The sequence below is a fragment of the Parus major genome, chromosome 14 (assembly GCF_001522545.3).
Source record: "Parus major isolate Abel chromosome 14, Parus_major1.1, whole genome shotgun sequence".
Classification (NCBI taxonomy): domain Eukaryota; kingdom Metazoa; phylum Chordata; class Aves; order Passeriformes; family Paridae; genus Parus; species Parus major.
Window position 1 is genome coordinate 12,828,385 of NC_031783.1, and position 17,569 is coordinate 12,845,953.

At 53.8% G+C, this 17,569-nt stretch overlaps 1 long non-coding RNA gene across 1 annotated transcript; it reads right to left on the reverse strand.

Annotated features, from left to right (window-relative positions):
- Positions 1-429: 429 nt before the first annotated feature.
- Positions 430-7,297, reverse strand: LOC117245136. Its single transcript, XR_004499394.1, has 2 exons — positions 6,000-7,297; positions 430-588 (listed from the first exon to the last, which is right to left on the reverse strand). It is a non-coding gene; the product is annotated as an uncharacterized LOC117245136 (long non-coding RNA).
- Positions 7,298-17,569: the final 10,272 nt, after the last annotated feature.

Genomic DNA, 17,569 nt, shown 5'->3' on the forward strand with positions numbered 1-17,569 from the left:
CAGGTCAGGGCTGTCCCACTGGGCTCAATCCTGACCATGGGCACCTCTCTGGCCATCAAACCCTTACCCAAGCACCTCTGTCCCTGCTGCCACCACCGTCCTGGGCACAAGCCTGGCTCTGCCCGATCCTCAGCATCCCAGCCTCACCTTGGGATGCCCAAGACCCCCTAAAGCATCGCTCTCACAGAGCCCAGTAACACTGCAACATTCATGGCCCAGCCGAGGAGATTGAGTTACCTGCCCCTGGAAGAATAAAGGAGCCATTCAGCCATTTTTTTAAAGTCTTTTCCCCTGCCAAGGCCAGACACCGCGGTGACGGTGGTGCACAGAGGCAGGGAAACACGAGCCCTGGCCTCTCCCTCCGAGGGTGACCCCAATCTGCCCCACATCCCCTGCTTCTCCGACCCTTTAACACGCTTTGCTCACCCGTCACGAGCTCCCTTATCTTTTAATAAAACCTTTAAGAGCACAAGTCAGGCAATGCTGGCACAAAGGCAGCTCAGCCTCCTCCTGGGACATTAATCATTTTCTTTGACACGTTTTGCTAATTAGCCAAAGCGTTTGCCTCGACAGGGGAGAAACTGGGGCCTGGGAAAAAAAAAAAAAATAGGAAAAAAACACATTAGAAGAAGGGGGAGAGGTGGAAATGGAGGAAGAAATGGGAGAAGCAGGAGCTGATGTCACCCCTGCGTGATCCGGCATCCCTGGGCATCACCTTGCTGGGAGAAAACCCAGTTCCAAGCCCATCCCAAGGACTCTTTTGGAGCAGTACACATTTTACCTTCCCCATCCCAGTCCTGGTTACCCCAATAGTGCAGACTGCAGCCTGAAGGGTTATTTGAAACACGCTGTTTGGAGGTTTAACTCGTGGCTTTATCTTTTACACGGCTGTTAATCCTCGGGACACATGTTTCCTATCAGCCCTTGATATTTAACATACAATAAGTGTCTTATTAAATCCCAGGGAATGGCTCCATGCAGACCTGTCCCCCCCAGGATGTGTCCTGAGGACATCCCAAAGGCAGATGGGGCACCCCGGCTTGGGCACAGATTTGGGGTGTAGAATGTGTTATAATCAACAGGGAGAGAGCAAGAGAGGGGTGAAGGTTCCTCTGAACAGGAATTCAGCCTTTAAATTGGCCGAGCAACCACCGGTCCCACACATGAGGAAACCTTTTTTAAATGTTTTTAAATGTCACAATTTTTAAAAATATGTTATTTTTAAGGGTGTTCTGGCAATGCTGCAGTGGCCAGTGAGCCCATCTCAGGCAGGACTAGCTCCTGCCTCAGCATGACTTCTCTTTCTGAGTCCGACTCAGTTTTCATAGGACTTGATGTTTTCTGGGAGAGAGAGACCACAGGGAGAGCAACTCGCAGTGAATTCCCTCTAATCCACAGCATTCAAAATAGAAAATCCCAAGGAGAAAGCATCACCTGCTCATCCCTCCCTCCAGCCCAGCATGGCAAAATACTGGCTCCTGTCCCAGCCCTGAACATCAGCTCTCCATCCCAACTCCTTAGGGAAGGGCAAGGCAGAAAACCACACGGCACAATTCCCTTTTCTCCACAAAACCGAGTGTAAGAACAACGATATTGGGTGATACAGCCCCTCACATGATGTAAGGACACCCCCTGCCCACAGCAACTCTCCCCTCCCCATCCATGGGTACAAGGGAGCAGGAGCAGCATCCCAGAGCCACATCAGTCCTTTGGGGAGTGTTAAAAAAACAAATCACAGCTCTTTGCTCCTCTCCAGCACAAGTTTCTCATTGCTGTGGGATGACACACACCACCTCCTCCAAAACAAGCCTCTGTATTATTATTCTGTTTCTAATTTGGGGGTTTGGAAATGATTTTCCATGTCAGATTCCAAACTAAAACATCACCCCCCCCTCAAAAAAAAAAAAAAGAAAAAACAATTGCTGATGTGCTTTCCAGAGAGCAGTGGCACGGTCAGTGCTCTCTGAGGAAAGGGTGAAGGTGTGGTACACAGCAGGGAGCACCACAGAACATCCCTCTCAATGCCTGTTTCCAAGAAAAAACATTTTAAAAGAGCCAATTCAGTTAAATTCAGAGCTGGCCCAGACTCCTGCTGCAGCCGTGTCTGGGATGAGCCGGTCCCACTGGGAAAGGGCCGTGCTCCATCTCTGCCCTCTGAAGGACTTGGAGAAAAAGCGGTGAAAGGTGAGAGTTTGGGAAGCAGTGTGGTGCTGGGAACTCGCTGGGAATCAGCATCATTCCCATTCTGAGTGTTTTAACCCAAATCTACCGAGGGACCCTGCTTGCTTCCTACGAGGCATCGAGAAGCCAAGCCACACAGCGAGGTCTCACTTCTCCATGTCCTGCCTGGCCTTGGGGACACTGGGGACATCCAGGACAAGGCTGGATGAGTCCCCAGCCCCATCACCCCAGGCTGTGGCACAAACCTTTCTGGGGAGAATTGGGGGGGCCCCGTGCAGCTGGTGCTGCTGGCAGGAGTGTGGAAAACAACACGCAAGGAGCCGGTGGAAACCCTCCAAGCTTCCAACGCCGTTGTATAAGAGCCACTCAAAAATACTAATCCCCAAAAAATTCAACCCTGGGAGCGTGACCAGACTGCCTCCCAGGCTTGCACAGCCAGCCCCGCACACATCCAGAGGGGAAAATGCCTTCAGGTGAGCGAGCTCCTCAGGAAGGTCGGGGTCCCAGATGTTTTCATACCAATGATCCTTTAAAACAAAGACAGACGAGAGAGGCACGGGGGCAGGATCGCCCGACATGCTGAGAGCCGCTGCAAAACAAGTGGTTTTTCCATGAGTCACCGGTGGAAAGAGCAGCTCAGGAGTCCCACGGGTGGGCTTGGCCGGAGCCCGCTCCGCATCCCCGCCGCGGCCGGGAGGATGCTGCGAGCGCTGCCCCTTCTCAGCTCTCCCACGGCTGCTTTGGGGTCACGCTGGGGTGGATTCCATGGAATTCCAAGCGCTCAGGGATGCGGGGATGAATGCTGCGGTGCTCAGGAGCTTGCACGGCAGTGCAGGGTTTTCCCGATCCCACTTTCCCCGACATTCCCCATGGAGACCAAATTTCACTGTGACCTCGGGGCTCTGCCCCCTGCACCTCCGTGCTCCCCTAAAACCCTCCCGAGGGACTGAGAGAGAAAGAAATGAGGAAGGAGCGCCCCAAAACAAACGGGATTGTCGAGAGCGATGGCAGGCAGCGCTGGGAATCCCTGGGATCACAAATCCCGCTGGGATGAAGGCGGTGTGTTCCTTCCATGGGCTGGGTGGGAGGTTACGGGGAGGGAGGATGTTAAGGTTTGGGGAGTCCGGGATGGGGTGTTTTGGGGTATAAAAAGGCGGTGATGAAGGAGGGGTGACCCCCGGGCAGCAGCCGGGGCAGGGGGGCAGACAGGGAAGGGACGGGATCCTCGGGAGGGCTGGAGCTCCGTCCCGTCAGCATCAGCCGCAGGACAGCAGCAGCCCTGGCTGTGCTGTGGGTACAGAAACGGCACGTACTTGCTGCTGGCCGGGTTTCCTGGCAGTCCCAGGCAGGATTTGGCTGCGCAGGAATTTGGAAGCTGCCTTAAATCCAGAAAGAAAGGAGAAAAGGCTGGGAGCGACTTTCCGAGCAGAGTTCAGCTGCAAATCCCCTCTCGGCAGCGGGGCCCCGGCCGCCCTCTCCCGACGCGGCTGCCGGGGATCGCCTCCTCCTCCCTGGGGACATCGAGGAAGGCTCCCCAGCACCTTCCACGCCTTCTCCTCTCCCTTCCCAAAAAGCCTCCTCGGCCACAATGCCCCTCAGCACCCAGTCCTCCTTCTCACCTCACCCCGCTGAGGTGACCCAGGGATGGATGGTGTGAAACTCCACAAATCCCCCTGGCCTCAGCCCCGGGGCTGCCAGGGCTGCTCTCTCCCCATGGGGATACCCTGGCTCAGGATGGACTGACACCAGGCTTCACTGTCTTACTGCTCATTTTTGGGGAATCAGGAGGAAAGGGAGGAAAAAGAGAGTGCTGAGTGCTCTAAAAATCAACATCAAAAACGCAGAGAAATGAAAATTCACCCCAAAGTCTCCTCTGGATGCTCAGGAAGGTGTTTCTTTACCTCTGGAGCTTTGCATGGGTGGCTGTCCTCAGCCAGGGTCAGTGCTGGGGTCATTTCAGCCCCACACCCTTCAGGAGTCCAGCTCTGGCTCTTCACAATCCCAGATCCATTTTCAGGGATTTTCCTTCTTCATCCAGACTCATCAGATTTGTGAGAAACCCAGAGTTTCTTAGGAAAATCAAGCCCAGCACCTGTGATGTTCCTCAGCTTCCCCAGTGACACCCTGGAGTGGGGAGGGTCCCGGTGATGGATGGTACTCAACCCTGCATCACCAAAATCCAGGCTGCACCTTTTCCTGGAGGGCCAAGGAGGAACAGCCAGGCACTTTCCACTCCAGTGATTTTTTTTATCTCATTTAGGAGAGTTTTTAATTACTGGTGCCGTTACCCCCTGCACTTTCTGTGTAAACACAGCCTCTCCATGGTGGTTTAAATGGACTGAACTCACACACCCTCCTGAAAGCATCCATTGGGGAAATCCACCAGTCTCCATGCCCTGTCAAAGGAAGCCCAGGTCCTGGAGGCTGGATTTCTTCAGGAATAAATACACCCAGGACATACCCCAAACCCATCAGCTCTGTGTTTCCCAGCTCTCTCCTCATTCAGGGACAGGGATCAACACAGCAACCCCACACCACAACCCCTCCAACTCCCTATATTTGCCCTAAAGGGATTTTCCTGCCTTTTTCCCCTTTCCTACATCCTTTCCTACAGCACCTGGGACACTACAAAAAACATTCAACATCTTAGCTGGGTCTTATATATTAAACTTTTAACTCCCAAAATGGAGCCTGCAGGGGGAAAATCAAGTGTGGTGGGAATGGGATCTGAGCAACAGCACTCCCCAGTTTTCAAGAACCTCATTTGGCTTCTTGAACCCCATTTTGGGCAGCAAACAGCTTTTCCACACTGGGCTGTGTCTTGTGCTGCCTCTCCCTGATGAAGAAGCCCTTGAATATTGTGGAAAGGGCTCAGCTTTGCTTTGGTGAAAAGCTGCTTTCTCAAAAATCCTGAAAAACAAGCTTCTGTAGGAAAAATAGATGGTTTGGGATGACCAGGGGTGCTCAGCAGGAATTCAGGGCTGGATTTGCCCCCTTGATGTGTGCCCATCAGCCCCCCAAAAAAGCCAGTTTTGTTCATTGCTAATAACTCCCTGCAAAGAGGGGAGGGAAGAGAATTCCCTGCGTGCCCTCACTTATGCAGAGACAAGGAAATGTCATTAAACCAAACCAAACAAACGAATCCAGAGGCAAAGAGAAAAATCACATTATCCCCAATCATAAATCCTGGGGAGGGGTATTTACAGGCTGAATTGCCAAGTGCATTGGAACTGCAGAGCATCCGAAGAGCAGATAGCCATAAAGGCAGACAACGGCCCTGGAAAAATGCTTTGATTAGGATCTGGGCAGCATTCAGCCCAGATGTTCATTTGTCAATGGAAGAGGGATGGGGGGGAGGTGAGAAAGGCTTTAAATTAATCTTTACAACTAGAAAGGAGCTTGTAATACACACCATATGGGGAGCAACATCCTTTGAGCCCCCTCTCTTCCCCCCAGCCTGGCGTGCTCGGAGCCAGGCTGGGACCCTCCGGCCGGAGCGTGTCCTCCCTGTGCCCCCTCCCCGTTTTCTCCATGCACCAAACACCCTGAGAGCCCAAACCCCTTCCACATGTGCTTTTTTTTTTACTGTGAACAAAACAAACTGCAATTCCTCATATAACACCAGATCTCTCTTATTATCCCCCCCCATTCCCTGCTCCAGACCCCGATACCTGCTCCCCTCTCCCTCCAATATCCACATGTGGGGGTTTTTTAACCAAGCTGCCAGCAGTGGTGGGGTGGGGGCTGTGTGTGGAGAGGAGGAACAAGGCTGTTTATTAAACGCCAGCCATTCAAATTAATTCCCCTAATGGACTCACCGACATCATGGTGTGCATTTAAATGAACGCTTTGTCATATTTCATAGCCAACCTGCAGCTCTCTGCAGAGCAAACCTGCTGGAAAGCTGGGAACAGCAGCAATGACAGGGACAAACCTATGGAGAGATAAATAAGAATGAAATACAAATCCCAAACGCAACGTGGAGGGGGGGAATAGAGAGCCCAGGAAGCCCTTGGAAATTTGGAGGTGCAAGTGAGATCCCAGGAAGGGCAAAAGGAGCTGTGTGATGGTGGTGGGAGATGCTTTTCCATATGAGAGGAGGAAAAATCCTCCTGCTGCTGGGGCAGGAGGCACCAGAGAAGCTTTGGCTGGGATAGGGAAGCCTTGCCCAGGCCAGCACAAAGTCCCAGTTTCCCAGCTGGAACCTGGGCTGTGTTTCCCTCTACTGAAGCCCTGGGGAGCCCCACCATGGCCAGGACTCCCAGCTCAGCCACAGAGACCCAGCAAGGAGGGAAACCCTCTCCATCCTGCATCCCCCTGGACCAGCAATGTGGGGATGAGGGTGGAGGTGCCTGGCCAGCATCCCTCCTCCCAGCACAGGTGGGATGCTGCAACCCAACCCCTCCTGGCAAGCTGTGACTGAAGAGCTGAACGTCCCAGCTCCTGGCAGAGCACCCCTGCTGCTCCTGAGTAAAGAGTTCTTCCCCCCAGCAGCCCTGGGACAGCCACAGGTTACTCACCTTGGCTTCAGCTTCAAGAGCTCCTGGTCCTTTCATCAGGCTGATGGGAAATTGCTGTGTGCACACACAGCCCCCATGTGCAGCACCAGGTGTCTCCTGCTCCTCTGGTTCCTTTTCTTCCCCCACCCCATCTCCCTGCAGCAGAGATTTCTTCCCACCTTTGAGGATCCTTCTCCTTTTCTCCATCCTGCCCCAGGCAGCTTCTGTGGGACCAGGAGGGTGAGGAGGGGCTGGGGGAAATGTTGCTGCCCCACTGCTGTTGGGCACACTGGCATGACCGAGGGTTTTCACACACCACAAGGGCCAAGGGAAGGGGGAATTCTCATGGCCCAGGACAGGGATGCAGGCAGCAGCCCCAGCCACATGCTTGGCACAGGCAGGAGAGCAGAGGGAGCAGTGAATGCCAGCAGCCAGGTTTGCTCCATCCTTCCAGCCCCACTTCAGGCTGAGGGGCCCTGAATATGGATGGGCCAAAAAAGCAAAAATAACCAAGTCCCAGAAGGAAGGGACCCCAAAGATTATCTCATTCTACCCCCTGCCATGGGCAGGGACACCTTCCACTATCTCAGGTTGTTCCAAGCACCGTCCAGCCTGGCCTTGGACACTTCCAGGGATCCAGGGGCAGCCACAGCTTCTCTGGGCACCCTGTGCCAGGGTCTCACCACCCTCATGGGGAAGAGTTTCTTCCTAAAATCTAATCTAATCCATCACTGTTTGCAGAAGGTTCTCATTTAGGGAAACATCTGGAGTCAGCACTTCTCCCTCAAAGGGCAGAGAAGGGTTCAGAGGACACCAACCCTCATGCTGGGGAGGAAGAGGAGGAGGAAGGAGCCCCTTTTCCTCATCCCCCAAGGAAGGCACACCACACATTTTTGCTTGGTGTTTGTTACCTGGCCTTGAGTGAGCAAGGCACCATCCCCCTGCAGAGAGAAGCACGGAAACCCCCTGGAACCCCAACCAGGAGAGCTGCCCCTCCAGAGCCCAAAGCCATGGGGGCCAAGCAAGGGTTGGCAATGCCCAGGGTGCTCCCAGGGCCAAGGGACACCCAGGTTTGGCTGAAGGGGTCCCAGGGGGTGGTCTCGCTGCTCCTGAGGAGACCAAAGACCTGAAAAACCTGCATTAAGGGGAGGGAAAAATGCACAAATTAGGAGTGGGGGGCAGGGGCTGGGGAAGGAGGGGGGAGTTGTTTATCTAGAACTGATTTTGATTTTCCTCTTTCAAATATCAGCAGGATGCTGAGCCTCGCCTCGTTATGCAAATAGAAGCAATTAGAGCTCACCCAGGCTCTGCCCACGTGATGGTTTATGGCACTCGCAGAAATCCTTCCTGCTGCATGAGAGGAATAACAAGAGCTCCCGGTGCCTGCTCCAGCCCTGCCACGGCCAGGGACACGGGAGGGTTGGAGAGGGGAGCCCCAGAGCTGGGACAACTCCCCCATCACCATCCCCGGGCCTCCCAAAGTTCTCAGAGGAGGATTTTCCGAAGGAAGAGTCTTCTCCTCTTCCACAGATACACCAACCCTGCCACCAGCAAGTCTCACCTGCTCTTGGGATGTGACAGGAGGAGGGCTGGAGGGGGAAAGCATCACTCCAAAGCCTTTTTCCCCACCAAGCTACAAAGTCAGTCCCCAGCAGGGCATTCCTTCGCTTTGGCGCTTGGGTTCGAGCGGGTGTTTCCTGAACTCCAGCAGGAAGAGGCAAAGACGTCCTAAATTCCCTGCACTGGGCTGACAAAGCACAGAAAAGTCACCCCCACACCAGCCCCAGTCCCACCTCGCCCCAGCTGGAGGTGGTGGTGGCTCCATCCCCTTCCAGCACTTCACCTCCCCAGGGCCACACGCCGACCTGCGGGGACCAGACACAGGAGTGTAAATCAGGCTGGACTCCCATAAATCCATCACCTCCCTCCTGATTTACATCCAGGTAGCCAGGAGGATTTACTCCCAGTACCTGCCTTGAGTTTCCCACTCCCAGAGGAGCACAGGGAAAAGAAAAAAAGACAGGCTCTTTCAATATTGATCTTGCTCTTAAATCTCTTTTTTTTTTCCTTCTTCTTCGGATGCAAATGGAGATTGATGAGCCCAGGCCAGCAGCTCCTCACCTCTGAGGGTCATTTTTCTGTTTCCTGGGGGGAGAAGTGGGCAGTGGGATCCCACAAGCCCACGGAGGCCATCACCCCTCATCCGTGGGCAGGAGAGAGCTCCCAGCACCTGGCTTGGCCCAGGTGGGATGAGGAACATCCTCATGGATGGAGAGGGATGAAGGATGTCACCATGGATCATTTCACAGCAATGTGACATTAAAGCCAGCAAGGATCCCCCAAGAAGTCTCCAGCCTGCATCCCTGCTCTGATTCCATCTGTGACTCCATCCCTGCATCAGCAGCTCTTTCCAGGGCTTGTAGGTTGGAAGAACAGCAAGGAGCCCTCTCCACCTCCCCAAACCAAAGATCTCACAGAGGGAGGCAGAGTGTGACCGCCACGGAGAGATGGAATTGTGCAGCCACAGGATGGTTTGGGAGTGAGATCCTCATACCCACCCTGAAGGACAGCCAGAGCTTTAGGAACTACCCAGGGGCTGCAGGAGCAGGCAGGGAGCTGGGAAAGGGCTGAGTCAGCACCCAGAGAGCTGCCCCCAGCCCATTCATCAGGCAAAGGTTGGGAAGGAGCTTTTCTTCCGTAGCAGGGCCGGGCAAATAATTCATAGCGGATTAATAATTCACCGTGAGTTTAGCCGTGCTCTGGCAGCGGATTGCCTGCGAGCTGTTAGCAATTATCCCGTATTTATTTGCCATCCTGAATTCTTAGGTGAGTTATTCAGACAAGACATTGCTGGGCTGAGGAAAAGCCCGGGGAAAGGAGGTGATACCTGGAACTACAGCGAGGATCATCGTCAGGAGTCGTTGGGATTATTTCACATCCGCGGTGCCGGGAACGCCCGCGGCCGCAGGGATGTGGAGGAGGCACCGGAGCCTTGGGTTTCCACCCGCTCCCTTCCCAGCCAAGAGCCCCTGGACATCCCTGAGCTTCCCTTCCAGAGAATTCCTCTGCTCAAGGAAGAGGAGACGAAGGAGAGGCAGCGAGAGCAGAATGAATTCAGATTTCTGTGCGGATGAGCATCTCCCAAATTGCTTTAATGAGGCATCTCCCTGGTTCTGCCAGCTGCAGGCTCCTCCACAGCCACACAAGCCCACGTGCTGGGGACAGTGGTGGGGACACCCACAGGTGTCTGAACTCATCTGGACTCATCAGCCAAGGGCTTGGCCCTGCTGCCTGCAGTGAAGAGACACAGAGAAGGGCTTTGCGGGGAAAAAATACCAAACACTCAATCCAAGCAAAAAAGAAATTTTCTTGGAGGACAAAGCAATGCTTCCAGCAGGAAATGAGAACAGCAGAGTTGCAGGGATGCAGAGAATCCACAGGGACTGCACAGAGAGGCTTCTCAGGCTCCAGACACTGGACCTGCTCCTGCTCCAAGGTGGGTTTGGCTCTTCCCTTGCCTGGAGCAGAAGATCCCCTAGAGCAGTGAGAGCAGCAGCCTCTGGCCCTTCCCCAGGCAGTTCCATCTGCTCTTCATTCCCAGGAGATGAGACTGCTGGAGAAGGCTTAAGGACAGGGAGCAACGTGGGGGTTTGAAAGAGATGATCTTTAAGGTCCCTTCCAACCCAAACCACCTGGGATCCTCTGGAGGCTCTGACCACGCAGGGCAGCCTGACACCTTCCCACAGGCACAGCCATGGATCCCAGCAGTCAGGCTGGAGTCACCTCTCCTCAACATGAATTGCTGGAAGTGACAGGACCCTAAACCTCCCACCTGCCAAGAGGAGCTTGGCAGGTGATTCCTGAAAACATCCAGATGGACTGAAGAGCCTAATAATAGTGATAAAATCAAATACAATCTCACAGCTGGATATTTTAAAGCCCATCTTGTGATTTTAAGGGTTTAACTCACATTTACTCCTCAGGGCTGGTGGTGACTGTCCCAGCAGTGTGACCAAGTGTCCTTGTCCCCTCCCGTGGTGGGAAGCAGCTTTGGCAGAGCTGGCAGCCACTCTCTTGCCTTCCCAGGGCCACTCCAAGCCTGCACAGTGCCCAGGGACACAGCAAACCTCTCTCCCCTCTCCTTTGGAGGGCTGTGTCTCGGTGCCACGGTCCCCAGACACAGCACAAAGCATCCCCCCGAACCAGGAGCTCTGGCAAAGTCCCCTCCTCACCCACTGAGGCTTTGCAAGGCTCCTGAATTAACAAACCTGTCTCTCCATGAGCCAACTGCTACAGGCTCCGGATCAATGGAACAGGTAAAAAAGAAGAAAAGCGAAATAAATTTGCATGACTGTTCCCTGACGGATGTTTGATTCCACAAAAGGAACACGTCTCCTCTGGCTGGGCTGAGATCCTCAGCAATACCAGCTGTTCTTCTGTTTTCTCTTGAATTGCCAGTCATGCATTTAAAATTATTTTTAAAAAGAGAAAGGAGGAAAGCGATCACCTCGGGAGATGCTGACTCGGAGGCGCAGTCCCATGGGGAAGAAGGAGATTCCAGACCCACACCAGCTGCTTTCCAGCCTGCCAGAGCCCACCCAAAGGAGGATGAAGCCCACAGATTTTCCCTACTAAAAGGGGGACTCGCTTGTGGGTGTTACCTGCTGCCTTCCTCTAGATGCTCCTCACCCTCACCTGGTCCCTGCTGACTCCCAGGATGTTCCTCAGGAACATCCCAGGATGATCCTCAGCATGCAGCCACTTCCATCCCAGCTGGGACAGCCTGTGCAGTCTTGGTGAGTTAATCCACGATGTTTCACCCAGATTTGATGAGGGAGTGATTTGTTGCACGCTGGCAGGGGGGGCAGCCAGTGTCTCTGGCAGGAGGGGAGACATGGCAGGGGTTTGGGAACAGGGAACAAGCCCAGGGCTCAGAAGTCCAGGAGAGATTCCTGTTCCCTTCTAAGGCTGCCCAGGGACCTTTGTCATGCTGGGTGGGAAGACTGGAGGTGGAAAAAGCCACTGAGCACTGGGAAGGGGAGCCAGTGGGCAGGAATGGTGAGGGGGACACTGGGGACTCCCTGACCAGCTCACACCAAGAGTCTCTCCAGGTACCAATGGCCCTCCAGCCCTTGCTTGGTCTCTGTGCACTGCCTTGGCTGTGCCCCCTTTCCCAGCCCTGGGGGGCAAGACCCAAAGGAAGCACAGAAGGAATCTCGGCATCCACCCCCAACTGAGCCAGGGACACCCCAGAATCCCAGGGCTGGGGTCCCCATGAGGAGCTCCCCAGGGTGGAGGCTCCTGCTGATGCCAGAGGGTCCCCTGGGATCTGCCTGAATGCAGCTGGGCTGGGCTGGTGGGAGCTGCAGCCAGGCACGGGCACAGAAATGCACCATCCCGAGCCTGAGTAGATCAGGGAGCAGCCCATGGACACGAGGAGACCTGCCCTGCCCCATCCCATCCCGTCCCACCCTACAGGAGCTGGCTCACCAGGAATCCCCCACCTCAGTGCCTCACCGGTGAGACATACAGGAGGAATGTGGTGCTTCTGGCCCCAGGATCTGCCAAGTTTCTCTGTCAGAGAAGCAAAATGAGGACTCTGGAGATGCCCTCAACCCCTGCCAAGGCTTCCCCCTGCTCCACTGCCAGCCTGGGGGTGACAACGAGGGTGGCCAGAGCTCCTGTCCCTGCACGGCCCCAAGGAGAGGATGGGGCACCCCAACAGCCCCAGGATGGGGGGAGAAGCACAGACAACAAGAAAGAGCTTTTATACAAAACACAGATAGATCCATCCCAGCTGATGTGAGAGGATAGGAAAGGGAGGAGGGAAAAGCAGCAGCTGGGATTTCGGAGAACAATGTGGGGAGAAAGAAGAAAGCGGGAGGAAGATGAGTGCGGTTGGGTCGCCCTTGGTTGTCAGCCCTTTTCGGGGGGAGGGCAGCAGGAAAGTCAGTGATCAGCCAGATCTGAAACCAGACAAAACTATTTCCACATGCCAATAAAACCCAGAGCGAGGAGGGTTTGCAGGGATCTGGGGCCCCCATGCTGCCTCTAAAACAAACCAGAGGAGCCGGGAAGCTCACCCAGGCAGGAGCTGGGAGCGCAGTGATGGCATCTGACCTTTCCTTCCTCATCATCCTCCCCCTCCTTACCCACTGCAGCTCACCCCTCCTGGCACTGTCAAATCAAAGGGACACATGGAAAACAACTGGGCAGCACAGGCATTGCTTGGTGGGGCTGGTTATGGTCCTGGGTCTCCCACATGGGTCACTTGGGTGGGCTCCAGCATGCGGGACCGGGGATTGAAAGCTGGAAACATCCCTGCTGCCATGGGACAGCCCCTCCCTGGGGAGCCTGATGGTCCCAGCCCTCCCCGTGCTGCAATGGGGACATTCTCCAAGCCACAGACAACAGAGAGACCTGCTCCCATCTGTGTCCCACCGTGTGGAGACCTCAGCTGAGCCTTTGCCTCACCCTGGCTGAGTCTCACAGCCGTAACTCGCCGTGCAGGCAGCGGGGAGCAGAGAGGGAAGCAGCTGCCACCCCGGGCTGTGATAAATCAGCCCCGTGAAGCACAGCACCCAGAGCCCGCTCCCAGGCTGTAAATCTGCAGCAGCAGGAACCAGAGCCTCTTATCAGGAGAGGCCACATCCCTCCACAGCCCAGCTCAGCCCTCGTGCTGCCCATGTGGGATTCCCAGCGAGAGGAAGAGGAGGCTGGGTTCCGCAGCCTTGTCGTGCAGCACGCTCCCCTCCCGGGCTCTGCACCCCAGCACTCGCTCCCACCTCAGAGACCATCACTTCCATGGCCAACACCCAAATCCTGTCCCTCAGCCTCGAGGAAATGCCTTCATTCTTTCCCTTTAGCTCAACAAGCACCAGGGCAGGACAGCTGTGATGTTTTCCTCTATTGCAAGTGTTGAAGAAACCCTGGACACCTCAATCCTATGGAACATCCTGTTCTCTGGGGAATGCAGGAGACAGGACTGAAGGCAGTGCTTCCATCCCTCTGGCCATGGCACAGGAGGCTGTTGAGGGACCAAGGCTGTTGAGGGACACATCCAAGGACACGCCAAGGAAGGCCCTTGGGTACTCTGGGCACTTTTGGAAACCGAGGGGTTTGCCAGGCAGCCTGGAAGTCACTGCCACAAACCCCAGAAAAAGCTGCACCTTCATTATGTTAATTAACAGTGGAGAAGGAAATCAAGCACAGGTCTGTGCCCCATCATCCCCTTCCATCAAAGCAAATCCATGGGTCTCCACAGTCTTCTCCAAGGGAGAGGATGGCCAGAGTGACTGTAATTACAGAGGGTGGAAATTCCAGAGCATTCCAGATCTGCTCCCAGCTATCAGAGCAAGGAGATGCTGGAACACCCCTGCATAAGAAAAGCAAGTGTGAAACACCGAGTGCTCAAAGCAGAGCAGGATCCTGTGGGAGGGTCACCAACAATCACAGAGCTGACAGTCACACCACAGCCCTGCTGTAAATGGAGAGAGACACGACCTGATTGAAACAACTGGGCAGGAGGCAGAGCCTGATCACAACATTTGCTGACCAGCTGAGCTGTGCTCCTGCACATCCTGTAGGGCAGGGGTAGGATTATCCTGGAAATGGAAACATTCCTCAAAATCACAGCCCCTGATCCCAATGGAGTGGGTCACACTCCCCATGGCAAATGAGCCCAACAAAGCCAACAAGGCAAAACAATGGTAACGAGGGGTTTGGGGTTTGAAGGTAGCACTGGAAAGCAGGTCCAAGGTGAAGAGAAATGTTACCTTGAGTTTTAAAAGAATAAAACCTGGTGCAAACATCGAGCTCCTGCAGGAGGCTGGGGAAAGCCCTGCACTCTCCACTGCTCTTGGTCCTCTGAGATTTTCTCCTGTTCTGTTCCCACCCATGACAGGGTTTTATGATGGCATTAAACTCAATGTTCCCAGCACCTCTGGGAGTGCAGGACCTGCTCAGAAGGGTTATTTCAGCCTGAAGGGCAGATTACCACAAACAAATCCAAATGGAGAAGTAGCCGTGGGGTTTTTGCACCTTCTGCCCAGAAATGTCAGGGCCTCCAACATGAGAGGGGCACAACCTGTTCCTTCCTCTCTCTTTTCTCCTTCTTAGTAAATTAAAAATAATGGTGGTAAATGCCTCTTGGCTTTATCCTCTCCCACCAGAGCAGATTCAATTAGCAGCTTCCCTGAGTGGCAGAGGTGTGATTTACTCCCAGAATTCGGTGTATTAAGATGCAGGGCAGCAGGAAGTTTCCATCTGCCCCCCAACCAAATTCCCCAACCATTCCCACACTGAGGATCAGATAAGCTCCCCTGCTTCCCTTCCTCATTAACGGGTTTGGGAGGTGCAGCCTGTGGTTTTGTTCAAGAAGCCTTGAGGACACATTCACCTGGGAGAGCTCACTCCAGATTCCTTTGTTCAAGCATCCATGGGATGCTCTCTACATCCAAGCATCCCCCAAAACTGGCAGTACCCACCAGCTGGGCACAAGGTGCTTCACACCCTGAGCTGGCAGCTGCTGCTGGCACCCAAAAACACCCCAAAATATCCCAGGCCCAAAGGGAATTCCCATGCTAGAGGTGGGCAGCTGAAACCTTAACACAGGTCCTGTATGAAAACAACACCGTGCCCCATATGAGGGGGTTCAGACCCAAACCCAAGTGGTTCCCTTCCCACCCACATCCATCCTCCCGATGCCCAGGGATGGGTTTCCACACCACAACCCAGAGCTGAGTGCCCAGTGTGGCATTCCTGCTGCATCCAGGCAGGAGAGAACGATGCTCCACCACGATGCTCCACACCACTCACACCGAGCCCTCTGCATCCCACGATTCCCATTTGATTCCCCTTTAAAGGGGCTGTAATGCAGCGTGTATTTATACTTCAAAACAGCTTGTTTGTGTAATTGCCAAAAAAATGTTAAAAAAAAAAAAAAGACACAAAACAGCCCTGCTACAATGACTAATTAGCTCGATCCTGCCTCGTCCCCTGTAAACAAATGTATTTGTAACCAATTTGCAAGCACTTTGCATAAGGGGCCCAGAACACTCGTGCCTGTTTGATGCATTTTGACATTAATTTGATAATAGCGGCTTAACAAGGAATCCAGGCTCCCCAGCTATAAATATGCTGCTTTTCCACTTCCTTTTATCTGCACAGTGAAATAATGTTTTTCCCCCTGCTGCAATAACCACCATCCAACCCTTTCATGAATGCCCTTTATGTCCTTTAGCATTTTCAAGGCTGCTTTGCTTTTTTTTTTTTTTTTTTTTTCCCCTCCTGCTGGAGAAAGTAAAAGGGTTTTATTAGTTGTATTTTTAATTCCTGTTCATTGGAGGGGGGAAGGAGAAGAGAGGGGACAGTGATGGTGCTCTGATAATGCAGCTTCCAGGAGACAGGGAGGAGAGACTTTGTTTGTTCAGAAATACTGCTCCATCCATTTGTGTTTCCTAGGAAAAGAAAGCTCATCCTTTTCCTTCTCTTCTCCACTCACCATGGCTCCCTCTCGCCATGCAAGCCTTCACCACCACACCAAAAAACAAATTCAAGCCCAGGGAAATGGTAATGGGATCCTGGAGTCCACTCTGATGGCAAACAACAAGCACAGGAAGGGTTGGATCACAGGGCTACAACTCAACCATGCCCTGACCATCATTCCTCTTCTCCTTCTGGCCCTCCTCAAGACTTTCCACCTCTCCCCATGGTCAGAACCTCACCCACACAACAGTTCTCCCTTGTGCAGTGCAGTATCTCCACCTCTGCCTCATCTGCCAGCCCCTGGGAGAGGCCAGCTCTGGGGCTGGGAAGTACCAAGCCCAAAATTAGCACCTTGGAAACTGTCAGCTGCATCCTGTGGCCACAGACATCCTCCAGCCTCTGGGAGTTGAAGCCATCTGGCCTCTCTCCTCCATACTCCCTTCTCCCCTGTGGGCACCAGGGATGCACAAACTGCTCCCAAACTGACCTGGGGGTGAAGCTGCACTTGGAGCACAGACCCAGAGGACCTCTCCTCCTACCATGCAATTCCTGGAGACCTCCCAGGGAATGTCCCAGCAGGTGGAAGAACCAGGGCCTTTTTCCCCCTTTCCCTGGCATCACTACTCCATGTGCCCACCTCATGGCTGTGCAGGTGAGGGCAAACCCAGAAACACTCCGAGACATCCACGCAGAAAATCTCTCCCTGTGCCAAGCTGGGCTCTGCACCCTCAGCATTCCCACACCTCCACTCCAGTTCTTCTTCCTGGAAACTGAGTCAGGTCCCTCCTTGCCAAGAGATAAGCTGGCAGAGGACATGAGATCAGTACCAAAAGGGAAGAGGGATGGCTCTGCACAGCCTATCCCTGTGTTTCCTCCCACCAGCGTTTCATACTGACCACAGCTCTTCCAGCCCTCCCCTGAGATCATGAATTCCAAAACCCCACAGCAAGTCCCAGCAATAAGATGGAGGCTTAGCAGAATCCAAAAGCACATTCTTTCCTCAGCCTCCTCCCTCCTTATCTCCTTCCTCCCTCCCCCCAATGCACATTTAGATAAATGTTAGTGGAACAATAAAATCCATAACTCAAACACAGGCACAGGAGGGATGGAAGGAGGGTCTCCACTCGGTGCCTGGGTGAGCAGACCTGCCAGAACAGAAAAACAACAGAGGAGAGCCCATGACCCCCTCTGGGATAAAACCTTGGATCGGGGCAGGCAGAGATCCCAGCACAGAGGCTCTCCTACAGTCCCACCACAAGGACTCACTCACCTTTTAAAAGCTGATCACACCCCAATTCTGAGGGCTCTTCTCCATTTCACCTACCTGGGGCAAGTTGACTTAAGCACATGAGTACATGAGCAGCACCAAGCTGCTCTTCCTCTGTGTTTATTTTGTGGTTTTT